The following is a 13,344-nucleotide window of genomic DNA, read 5'->3' as shown; positions in this document are numbered from 1 at the left end:
TGATGCTACTTCAACCCCTAGTTTGTCTAGATTATTTAGACTCGTGAATGAGAATGTTCGATAACACTTATAGTGGTTGCAATTCAAACCACATTATTCCTTCAGTGCCGCAAAACGCATCCATTTGGAAGTTTTCCCACCATGTGCTCCAATTTTCATATGCTTATCGGGCAGCCACAAGCCAGATAAAAGGGCTCTTCTGGCTTTGAACACCAATCCAATCCGTGTCCTGCAGCCAGGCTGTGGTATGCGGCGCCTCCTCGGATCTCCAGGTTTTGGCGATGTCCTTTTTTTGCGAGCAGCGACCCAAGGCCATCAGTGCTCCTCCATCCCTCATGCCGCCAACGTCTTCCAAAATTCCCAAGATACGTGTTTTGGGCGGGCGGTCAATAGGTCGCCGTATTGCATCAACTAGTGCGTGTTTAACCTTTAATATTTTCTTTGTGTGCTGAGTGCAAACTCGTCCAGTCTTAACCAGGAGCATTTGCTAGTAAATGCACTCCCCCTGGTGTCAGGGTGTGCACCTTGCGCTCTGTTACCCCCAAGCTTGTTGAAATAATGCAGCCCATTGGGAGTCTGTTGTGAGGCAGCCCTGCCCGCAGCTCTGTGGATGGGGCCTTTAATTGGCGCTGAATTGTGGCTTTCAGTCCACACAGGGTTAAGTGAAAAGGTTGCAGTCATCCAGTGAGCGTTTTTTCCTTTAATGTTCTCATTAGCAGTGACAAGTCCAGGTTTTAGCGCATGTCAGTGATTTACATTTCATTGCCGAGTGGCTGCCCTTGTTCATGGGTTTGTTTCCAAGCCTGATGAATATGCTGGTATTGGGAGTAAACACAGGCGAAGAATAGAAAGCCAAGTACCCTGCCAGGCCTTTCACTGGGCCTTGGGCTTTTCAGGCGATGATTAGCAATGCATGAGGCTATGGGGTCTTGAAAGTTCTGCAGAATTGAAGTCCGTGCTGATTGACTTTATTTCGTTTTTGGGGTTTTCCTTCATAGTGCCATCCACCTCTATTGCCCCTTTTTCCCCTCAGTGTATGTTTAGTAGTTTAAAAATGGCACAGATTAGGGCAGTCATTTCAGCAAGCATTGACCAGGCCCCTTTGCCCCTTTCTGGCTGTCAAACAAAGTCTGATTGTCATGCAGCGTGCACGAAAGAGACAAAAGGACTTGATAGGCTGCTTACAGCTCCCCTGGATCTAATTCTTGTGCAGTGGATCCCTGGGAATATTTGCTTTGGGGGCTCCTTACTTGACTTCTGCCTGATTGATGCCAGCTTGTGCTGGTTTTACTCCGAGGGCGCTTGCAGATCAGTGGTGGGTGTGTTTGGGTATGTGTGCATATTGAGAGGCTGCCTGAGCGCATTGTGGGCATGCCTGTCCCTTAGCAGCCGTCCTTGTTTACATACTTTGAAATTAATTTATATCCCTGAATGGACTGACGATACCAGCGGCTTTCCTGCGATGCCGAAGTAGTGCATAGGTGCATGTGTTGCCAGAAAACTGTCTCTGGTGTTTGGCAATTACGTTATACCTCTCAGAACATATTTGCACAGTCTTAAATCATTTAAATACAGTTGTAGTGCTGTCGCACTTATCAGTAAAGAAACACCCACTTCTCCACGATCAAACGATGATTGTGACACTACTCTTGCTAAACTGTCTGATTACGCGATTTCGTTTAGATATTTACTATGCTTTATACATTACAGGAATAAAAACTGTTAAGAACCGCAGTAAAGTTTTCTAAGAAAACGTGTGTGTATATTTTTACATATTACCTTTGCTATTAATGGAAAAAAGCTGACTCAATTATGATGTTATTGTTTGCATCATTTGTATAACTAAGTAATAATTAGTCATAGTGATACATATTTGCCACATACAGTACAATATGAAGGCTCTTTGGATTTGTAACCTGCATTAATATTACACCTAAAGTTAGATTATAGTCGAATGTTTAACAAATGTATTCTAGTTTGTATAGCCCACCCCTATTATTATTGCTCTTTTGATGCTAGCAGCAGCTGCTTCAAAGCAAAGGGTAGAAGTGGGCGAGACAACGGATTAACAGGGAGTGTCGAGCCACGGTTCTGGCTCGGATCCTAAAGCCTGTGCACGAGCCGAGCCCTGAAAATCTTTGCTATGGATAGCATGCAACAAACATCACTTAAAACATGATAACGCCTCCTAACAAATTCGAAAAAGTGTATTCCTTTGACATGCGGCACTTAGAACGAATTAATAAACGTGATAGTTTTGTTCAACGGGTATTCTGAACTTGTAATCGAAAGTGCTTCCTTGATCGAGATTGAAGAAAAACAAGTTTTGGCTAACATCAGAGTTTAATCGAGTTGTTCTGTTTTTACTCTGTACACATCACCCAGTAAATGGGTATGCATTTGCTTTTCCATATGGTGAGACTTTGTTTTTACCTCTTGGTGCAGTTTTTAAATACATCCCAAACTCAACCTGAAGGCATAGCACTTTGCATGATCACCAGTTACATTACGCAAGGTGAAATGCATAGTTTATTGGCGCTGGGAAATTAAGTGCCTAAGCCACATGAAAGCTCGTCTATTTATGGGCTCGAGGCTCCAACAGGACCTCAAGCTGAGCCAGAGCCAGGCCTCAATGCTCGAGCCTGGCTTGAGTTTTCAGTGGCTCGCCCAACTCGAGCAAAAGGTCTTATGCAAAAAGAAAATAAAGGAGACACTTTTCAGCCCCTTATAAAATCTCATGTTATCAGAGGCATCATAAAGTGAAAGGCAAGCAGGTGAGCAGTTGACAAATAAGGAACCTGAGGGAACAGCTATTTACAAGGGTTGAATAATTCAGGAGTATACGATTCTGCCCATACCAAATAAAGATGCTAGAATATTATATATAGAACTACTGTTTCTTATACCGCTGTCCTGGCACTAACAGAGCCTAAGAATAATAGAAAAAGTAATAAAAAGTCAGATCTGCAAGGCTTTCCTGAAATGTAAGAACAGAGGGATCATAGGAAAAGTACTGGGAAGCTTGTCAAAGTTTGGCAACCCTAATCGAAAATGACTTGCTGCCAGAGCGAGGCTGGCTAATTCTCAGTAAAGTAATTAACAAAGTCTTTGAGATTTGAAGAAAGCATGCAGGTACATAGCTGGTAAGTTTCTAAATCACAAAATGAGGGCCTGTATGGTGAACGGCTTTGAAAACATGACACAAGAATTTAAAAACATTCCTTTTTTTTTTTAAATACATATTTTTTTTATACACTGGAAGCCAGTGAGGAGTATTCAGAGCAGATGAAGTGGATGAAAGCTGCTTAAGTTCTAGTGACAATCTGGCCACCACATTTTGGATTCGTTGCAAGTTCTTCGTCGGGCCAGTAGCCCTTCCTGAAAGAAAAAAAAAGAAAAAAAATGGCACTAATCCAGGCACCTAAAAATGTTGGCCTGGATCACCATGCGATGAACCACCTTCGGAAGAAAAGGCATAGTCTTCCTTAAGACACTCTCTGGAGAAAGAAACAGGGGGAGGCCGGGGCGGCCCCTACATGTGAGCAGAGGAGCATTGCCCTGGCCGAAAAGTTTCCCCCATAACAGAAAAATGGTAAAAAACGTTATTACCATTTTATTTTTCAGTGCCCTGTACTGAAGCGAGTGTCAGGACTGGGTGGGGCAATTGCTGCCAAGTGGCAGCAGGGAGCTGTGCACTTGTTTAAAGTGCGCATGTCCCTTTGGCTGGCCGTCTTGTGACGGCCAGCCAGACGTGCACTTAAAATATCTCTAACGCAGCTGTCTTAAGACAGCTGGGTTTGAGAAAGCACAGGCCTCCAGCGCTCTGAGTGCTGTGAGCCCGCTCCCACAAGCCCTGACGCTGCTTTCCTGCTGGTTACCAGCATAAAAGCAGCGTCAGGATTGGTTAGTGGCATTTCCCGCTCCTGTGCGTTGGAGCTTCCAGGAGCAGGAGGACGCTGCGAGGGACACACCATTTTAATTTTTTTTATTATTACTTTTGTGTCCCCGCCCGCTCCATCACCATAAACATAAGCCAGCCGCCACTGGTGAAGGTAATTTGCTTTACCTGCTTTTCTACTGAACCCTCTGGTTCAAGATATATGTCTGGCTTTTTACCACTGTTGAAGGAGCATGAGAAGTTTATAAGGGTCCTGCAGAAACGGATTTGGAAAGCAAGAATGATTTATCTAGAGAACCTCCGTTTTGTCAGAGTTAAACTACAATGAGTTCAATTGTAACCAAGAGGTTACTAGAGACCTAAACTGGTGGGAAATTCAAGGAGTGCAAAGCCTGACCAGTCCATGGTGGTAATTAGTTTTGGTATTATCTGCATAATTTATGTAGTTGAGACCAAACTATTTTACCAACTGAATTAAAGGACAAATAAAGATGTTAAAAAGTGTGAAGCTTGAGGCTCAATGCCTTGATGCAGTGAAATATACTCTGACTGAAATGGGGGTAAGTAGAATCAGTAAAATCATCAAGACAGACAAGACCAAAACGTTTCTCTGTGAGCCATACAGCCAATGTGTATTTGTTTGCGAAAGTAACTACTAATGGACTGACACTGACTATAATGTAAATAAATCACAGCTAGCTATTCAGTCACAAATTACATGCCTTTAAAGTGATAGCAAAATGATATACTTAATACCTAAAAATGTAGTACAAAGTGTCGAAAATGCAGGATAAATTGTGCAGAAGGCACATTCATAGTCATGCAGCTAAGCTAATTGCGTGCCAACCTAAATGTAGAGGGACCACAATAAAGTGCAAAGTGCTTAAGATCCATTGGGGCAGGTATTGTAATTAGTCTTTCCTATGGATTAATTGTCTTCACTTTTAATGAAGTTTATGTAAATGACTGCTTATTTTGCTTTCAAATATGGAAGGATCTTATGGAGAACCTTCAAGCTAAAGAAAAGGACAAAGTGATCTCTTTAGCCTAAGGGACCAGAGAGAGGTTAGAATCAAGCTTGCATCTGAGATTTGTTACAACCCGGGTTTTGCAGCAAGCCCACCTATGCTGAGATACTCATGTGCCCTTTGGAAACTAAAAGAAGACTTCTTGAAGTTTCAAAGAGGCCTCAAAAGGTAAAATTTTCAGTTTAATTTTTGACCTATGGACTTGAATCTTCAGGTGAGGTATGAAAGACTCCAACCTGGTCCTCCGAGTGCTCACCACTACTAACCGCCCATTCCTTCAAGGTGATTAAATTCCTAAAACCCACCCTTAATGTTTGGGCTCTAACACTAAAGGTCTTTCCTTCAAACATGCCATCCATCGATTATGGTGTCAACTGAAAACTCTGACATGGCTGCCTTGGGAAATACATTAAATTTCCTTCCTTAGTTTTTCATTTTCTAAGTGACCTTAGCCATAGCATGTTTTGCAAAAAAACTCAACTTGATTGCAAATTAAAAGACCTAGAAATCAAGATAGTTACTAACCTCCCTTCTTATGTCTTTCATGTCCTTCTGCTTCTAACAATGACTCAGAAAAAGCCCGAAATGACAACCCATGGCAATTGTAGTACTCACCAATGGTACATGGGCATTCTGATGTAAGGTAGGTACCCCACTATACCCAGTTATACTGCTCTTCTTAAAGGAAATTTGCCTTACGTTTCTTAAACTCCCAATATGAGGGTGCAGTAGTCTATATCAGAGCTTTATTTAACATGAAAAATGGCATAAAAGATGATAATGACTCGGGTGATACTACTTTTTGTGGCATTCATATTTGTGGTGGGTACTTGTCAAAGCGATCATTCAATGAAGATAGCTGGATGGAATCCAAGACAAGGCACTTTTTTATTAATTTTACCTGAGACAATTGCTGTTCATCCAACAAAGACGCAGACCAGCCCATTTAAGTAGCCTTCCATACATGTCTCTGGTTCCAGCAGCACAACTAATGCTATGATGTCCTGGCATACTCTTGGGGAGTCAAATCACAAGGTCAGTTTTGTAAGCAAACATGAAGACTGGAGGGAGAGTGTTAAGATTGCAGTCCACGATGGATGAGGAGTAACTGTCATCTGCACTGCCCTTGGCACTGTTTGTCTCCTGAAGCCACCTCGGGTACTGCTTCTACTCTGAAGCAGACTTCCAATCCAGTACAAAAATATATGCCTGTCATTGTGACATCGACATTGATGTGGGCTGCTCCGGAGGACCACTCCATTCTTAGTCTTATCTGACTCCATCCTGACTGAGGTTGCATCCGAATGATGATACCGACGTACGCACCTTAGTTCAGTCGACTCAGAACCATACCTTTGCCCCAGAGACATACCCAGCACTCCAATAACAGCCTTTCTGTTCAGGCTCTGATCAAAGTCAACCAGCCTTTGGAGCTGATGCCGGAGATGAAGGGGAATATTTCTTTCAGCACTATGTTGGTGACAACCTATACATGGATTTGCAGGAGATCATTCGGTTGGACATTTCCCCAGTTGGTTTGTGTTCTGTTTATGAGACCAGCGGCAAATGTATTGGACCTACAGCTACCTACTTTGGAAGTCAGATCATTTGTTGTGACAGAGGTTTTGCAACCAGAGTAGATGTCCTCTGACCCCCTTTTACCATTCAGTGGAACCCTAACAGATACCTGCATGGGCACCTGGATTATGCCTTGGTCTTGCTCTCCGGTGAACAGGCAGGCTGCTAAAAGCCCCAGATGGCAGCTCATGGCAACTGCACGGCTCAACAGTGGTACTTGGGCATTCTGATGTAAGGTTAGGTCCCCACAATACCCAGTTATGCCTTCTAAACACAGCACCCCACACCAGAAAATGTGATGATCCAGACTTCCACCAACAGGGAGAGCCCAAATTCATTTCCTATGACTGCCCCAAACAGAGATTTAAAATTAATTGAAACCTTTTGAAAGATGTTTTCTTAAGCCAGTTTAGCCATTTAGTTTGTTACTGCGAGCTGTTTGTTGGGGAGATATTCCCATGCTTTATTCAATATGGTTGGCAAGATCTTGCCGGCAGCCCCTGAGGAATTTCGGGCCCAGCTAGCTCAAACTTTTCAGGATGAGGTCAAACAGATCATCCGCTTACAACTGGACACCACTGAATGCCTGTGCAGGGTGTTCAGAACTAGAGTGGTGCTTTGGCATCCTGCTTGGAGGAGATGCACAGGCTTCTCTAGGGAGGGGGGAGAAGGACATGAAATCCTCTTTAATGGATATGCCATTTTATGGATTTTGGCTCCTGGGTGAGAAGGTTGATTCAGTGTTGGAACTCTTTCAAGAAAGCTGTGATGCTGGGCATTTCTTAGGCTTTCTACCCCTGCAAGACAGAAGCCTCTTCAATTTCTCATCTTTCAGGGTTGGCTTATAGGTAACAGAAAGGCCCATAGCTCCTGCAGCGAACATTCTGGCCCAGGAAATAGGGACTGGTTGTTATCCCCATTATTTCCTCGTGCCAGAAAAGGAAAGAAGACTTCGTTCCTGTTTTAGATCTCCATTCTTCGAATGCCTACTTGCAGAAGGAAAGATATAAGATTCTCACCCTGACCCAGGATCTGTTTGACATTGATCCAAGAGACTGTATTGTGGTGTTGAACCTGCAGAAAACTTTATTTGCCTGTTTTGCAGGCTCTTGGTGTAAACATCAACAGCAAGCTGGACATGACCGAATAAGTCAACGCAGTTGCTGTATCCTGTTCCCACTTCCTGAAGATGCCTAAGAAGATCTTCAGATGACTCCCAAGCAACACTAGAAAGTCATTCATGCCCTGGTCACCAGCAAATTGGACTATAGGAACACTCTATGCCGGGATCACCATGCAACTCACCAGAAGACTACAAACCATCCAGAGCTCAGCAGCTAGACTCCTAAACCTCCTACACAAAAATCACACAACACTTCAGGGAAGTACACTGGTTTCCAATACAGAAATGTGCTAAATTCTCTCTCTCTCTCTCTCTCTCTCTCTCTCTCTCTCTCTCTCTCTCTCTCTCTCTCTCTCTCTCTCTCTCTCTCTCTCTCTCTCTCTCTCTCTCTCTCTCTCTCTCTCTCTCTCCTCTCTCTCTCCTCTCCCCCCACACAACTCAGACCCCACCTACCTGAACAGTCACAACTCCTTCCAACAACCAGCGTGACACCTTTGCTCCGCAGGATTCCTATTTTCACACATTCAGAGCCAGATCAGGAGAATTAGTGTTCTCTTGCAACATGTATAAAGCATGGAGAACCTCACTACACTTCACTTCACATTCTCCTCCTCGTCTTAAATCCCCTAGGAGCTAAAGATTTGCCTTTTCAATTAACCTATCTGAGCTAGGCACACACACCTGCACTGCAGCAGGATAGAGATAGTGTGTTTCAGGAATACACATTACATGACGTGTTAGACAGCAGCCGAACAGCTGTACCTAATAGCGATCCAATTCAGTGTGGACAGTGAGCCCGCCGTAATATAGAAATATACCACATTGTTCACAGGTCTCTGGAAGATAAACACTTTATGGTGAAACTACACCTAAATGACAACATTTGACCAGTGGCCTATCACTAGAGAATATCATTCCAGCTGCACAGGGCAGTGGAAGAAGAATTACATGACATGCTCACACTTCTCAGTGGAGTCTGCATCTTCTAGAAGTTGAATCTGAATTAAGGATGCTGCCAGCTAAAACTGCAGTAAGACTCTGGGTACATAACATTTATGACACATCTAGGGCTATTTCAGTATACTCATCTATGTTTTGCTGAGTCAGCAGCTGTGATATCCCAAGGCGCCATCAGAGCAGTCATCAGTCCTGACATATACACCCTCACTACAGTGAAAACATCTTAATCTTTCAGACATCAACAGAAGAACACTGCAAGGCCCTTGATCAAGCATGTGAAGTCCTGTTGGTTGCAAATCCTACCCTAAATGCTGCCAACTGTGAATTTTTTGCACAAACACCACCTGAAAATCATAAAACTCATATATTCAGGCAAAAGAAAGCACCTGGGACCTCTGCCATTTCTGGGAATAGCTAGCTATTGCTCCCAGTTTATAAAAGACTATGCAACTACCGCCAGCCCTCTCGGAGACCTTACCAAACAAGGAAGCTAGTTTGATTGGACCACAGATTGCAAGCAGGCATTCCAAGATATTAAAAAACAAAGGTTGAGAGTGCTATGAACATGGCTTAATTCAACCCAGTATTGTGCACGAGCTCACTGTGGATCCAAGTCCAGAAGGCCAGGGAGTAATCTCACCACATCATCAGAAAGTCAGTGATTGTTGACAAACCTTATTTTATGGCATCTAACTGACGGATATTGAGAAAGGCTACTCTCAAGACGGAAAGTGTACCCGTAGTGGGGGCATGTGAGCATTGTCAAATTTTTGTATATGGGAAGCAGTTCAAGGTAGTGACTGACCATCATGCTTTGGTAACACTATTGGGGAATCTGAAAGCAAAGATATCCCCCACACCGCGCAGCACCATTGGACAATGTCCAGCCACTCTTATGTTCAGGCGGAAGCTCAAAACGAGAATTCCAAGCTGGAGGGACAAGTCGAGATAGGAACAGAGTTGTGCATCAAATGCAAATAAGCAGTAGAGATCAGAAGGAGAAGGGCAGGATAAAAGTAGTGTGCCGACACCCAAAGGAGTGCATGCCCATTGAAGATCACATTAGGTGATGGTCAAGCAAGCACAAAGATGGAAATCAGAGGCCAGATTTTCAGAAAAACTACTAAGAGTGACTGCCCAGAAATTGACAATAGTGACTGCAAGTGACAAACAAGTGAACCAAAACCTCACACTTCAAAGCATACAGCCTGAGCTCATCATGACCAGTGGTTAGAATAGCTGAGATGGCAGAGTTAGAAAGTGATGAAGAGCCAGATCGTCACAGTGAGGAAAGAGAGACATTTGACACTTGGAACTCCAGATGGCAACACAGAGAGCCAAAACGTTTGATTGAAGAAATGTGAGGCAATAAGGGCAATTTCACCCAGAACTTTACCCCAGCAATAATTAGTCATCCAACAGGTTTTTCGGGGTCTTAGGACCACAGTCACATTTAGCATTTGTAGAACTTGAAACTCAATAAATCAACATAACAATATGTTCTTCAGATATACATTTTCAACTGGTGAAAAAATCGAGGGCAACATCATACCAGCCCAGAACACTTTTAAGTTATTGGCCAGGCGTAAATGCTTGACAGATCTAACGTACTTGCATGATTTGAAGATTGCCAGACTAAGATGACAAACTTGTAATCATATTAGAGTGCTCATAACACCTTCAAACACTCACATTCTAGGGTCGATCCCAGACAGCCATCAGAAGACACCCGGTCCTATACCCGATTCCACTTTTCTGGCCCCAAGGGCTGTTCAGATTGGGGTTAAAGAGATCAGGAGTGGGAGCACGGAGAATCCTAAATTTATAAAGTACTCTGTAACTCTTAGATACCCAGGAGGGGATCTTTGGTACGAGCTGGAAATTAAAACCTGCAATTTACAATAACATACATCAAATATTCTTTCAGCTTTCAGAAGTCAATAATGAGAGTTTTAGTTGGAGTCTAAAGTTTTATTTGTCATGAGTTTCAAATTTTTCTTCGTTAGTCACTTAAAGAGTGCAGAACATAGCATAAAGTGTGCACCACAATCTAACAATATTCTAGTATTCTAAATCGGTAGAAGTAAAACATTTTAGTCAGAAGTGGCAAAAAGCATTTGCAATGCAGTAGGTCTCACATTTGTGAGATAAAGCTATTGGCGTTGTAAGTGACAATGTGTTTTACCTATGTGTTTTGGTTTGGAGTTAATTGGAAGTATGCAGGCTGCCACAACTACCCTCCCAGGCCTGTTGCTGCAGGAAAGAGAACACAACAAGGCTGCGATCTTTGGAGTGTTTGTGCCTCATTCCTACAGACTGGCTGTGATACCCTAGAGATGCAACCCGTTCTAGTGTGTGTTCCTAAATTTGTATAGCACCAAACAAGCCACAAAGAGGCACCTTTGTGGCATTTAAGCTGCAGAATGAGGGGGTCAAAAAAGTTTAGGAGCAGAGAAAAGGGGGCAGGTATATATTTCTGTATGTTAAATTTGTAAAGGAATTATTCCTCTACATTGTCAATACAAGACTAACTTTTAAAAACATTGACTATATACAAAGAGAATAACAGAAGAGGCAGCTTAACTGCAAATGAATTATAGTGATTTTGAAAGAATGGCACCTGCTTTGCAGTGTGAAGTGGTGGAACCTGTATTACCAAGCGCTATATAAAAAAAAACAAGTTATTCCCAGACTGCCCCATCACGCACCAGACAAAGAACCCTAGGGGAGAGGATGTGGCGTAAGGGCCAGAGCTGCCGACTTTGGAGCTGGGGAACACAGTTTGAGTCTCTGTGCCGGCTCAACATCCTGTGATTCTGGGCAAATCACTTAATCTTCCCTTGCTACCAAAAATGAATGTGTTCTTGTGTAACACAACCAGTGCGCATGTAAAGTACTGAAATACCTTTGTATCCGTTTCGTGCTAACTGAACTCTACTTGAAGAGGCCTAATTTATATCCAAAGGCTAGATGTTTTTTGCCATCAAGTTTGAGGCCGAGAAGTACTTGGTTCTGGAGTCACAGCTCCTTTTTCACCATTTTGGAGACCACACTTTTTGTCATCTTCTTGCCTAGAACTTCTCTATGTGCTTTGTTGGTGACCCTCCAGAGGTTATCAAGAGCACGTGCTATCTCCTAGTGTTGAGATCTACTCAAGTCAGTTTGTTAATGCACCCACTGCAAAGGTCTTGACAGAAGGAGCGTTAGATCTGACAGCCTTAGGGTGGTCACCCTCAACTTTTTGCCTGCCTCCCTCCACTTTTTGACACTGTTTTTTGCTGGTTTTAGGACTCTGCGTACTTCACCACTGCTAACCAGTGCTAAAATACATATGCTCTCTCCCTTAAAACATGGTGACATTGGCATACCCAATTGGCTTATTTAATTTACTTATAAGTCCCTAGTAAAGGTGCACTACATGTGCCCAGGGCCTGTAGATTAAACGCTACTAGTGGGCCTGCAGCACTGATTGTGCCACCCACATAAGTAGCCCCATAAATATGTCTCAGGCCTGCCATTGAAAGGCTTGTGTGTGCAGTTACACTGCCAATTCGACTTGGCATTTAAAAGTACTTGCCAAGCCTTAAACTCCCCTTTTTCAACTTATAAGTCACCCCCAAGGTAGGCCATATGTAATAGGTAGGGCAGGGTGCTATGTAGGGAAAAGGAAGGACATGTACCTGTGTATTTATATGTCCTGATAGTGTAAAACTCCTACATTCGGTTTACACTGGTGTGAGGCCTGCTCCATTCATCAGCTAACATTAGGGCTACCCTCATACTGTTTGAGTGGTATATTCTAATCTGAAAGGAGTAACAAGGTCATATTTAGTATGGCCAGAATGGTAAAACAAAATTCTGCTGACTGATGACGTTGGATTTAATATTACTATTTTAGAAATGCCACTTTTAAAAAAGTGAGCATTTCTCTGCACTTAAATCCTGTGTCTTACAATCCAAGTCTGGCTGGGTTAGTTGACCGCTCCCTTGTGCATTTCACTCAGAAAACCCCAAACACAGGATACTCAGTCACACCTGCACACATCTGCACACTGAATGGGTCTTCCTGGGTTGGGAAGGTGGAGGGCCTGACACTTACATGTCAAAGGACAGTGGCCTGCCCTCACAGTGGACTGCCAAACCACCTACTGGGACCCTGGCAGACAGGATGGCACTGAAAGGCGACCTTGTTCACTTATAAGCCACTCTTTGAAGTCTCCCCCATTCAAAGGCACATTTAGATATTTAAACAGGGCCTCTGACCCTGCCAACTCAGACACTTCTGGGCAAGATACCTACTGGAGAAACTCTGAACCAGAACCTGCAACCTGCCAAGAGAAGCTGCCTGGCGGCCCAAAGGACTCACCTGACTACTTTGCTGAAAAGGACTGCTGCCTTGCTGCCCTCTGGCTCTGCTGAGAAGTGCTCTCCAAGGGCTTGGATTGAGATTGCCTCCTGTTTTCTGAAGTCTCAGGGCCAAAAATACTTGATCTCGGCACAGAACTCCTGGTACAGCGAAAAATGGATGCACAGTCTGCCGGAATCGACGCACAGCCTGCATCGTGGTGAGAAAATCACTGCACGCCGAACCGGAATGATGCAGCCCAGCTCCCTGAGTGGAGATCGAGGCAGCTACAGTGTTGCGACCAGAACTTCGTGCATGGCCCACTGGATCGACACATAGCCAAACTGGAACGATGCAGCCCGACTTCATTTGAGAAGAATTGACACAGCACCTGCCGGGCGACACAAATTTC

The 13,344-nt window shown here is 43.6% G+C and overlaps 1 protein-coding gene across 2 annotated transcripts in view; it reads left to right on the top strand.

Moving 5' to 3' along the window:
- The window catches only part of PCCA (propionyl-CoA carboxylase subunit alpha), a 2,021,650-nt gene that overhangs the window by 455,551 nt on the left and 1,552,755 nt on the right, over window positions 1-13,344 (top strand). The gene's annotated exons all lie outside the window — the stretch shown is intronic.

Source organism: Pleurodeles waltl, chromosome 8 (genome assembly GCF_031143425.1).
Source record: "Pleurodeles waltl isolate 20211129_DDA chromosome 8, aPleWal1.hap1.20221129, whole genome shotgun sequence".
NCBI lineage: Eukaryota > Metazoa > Chordata > Amphibia > Caudata > Salamandridae > Pleurodeles > Pleurodeles waltl.
Note: the sequence above shows the minus strand (reverse complement) of the source record. Positions and strands in the feature narration are given on the sequence as shown.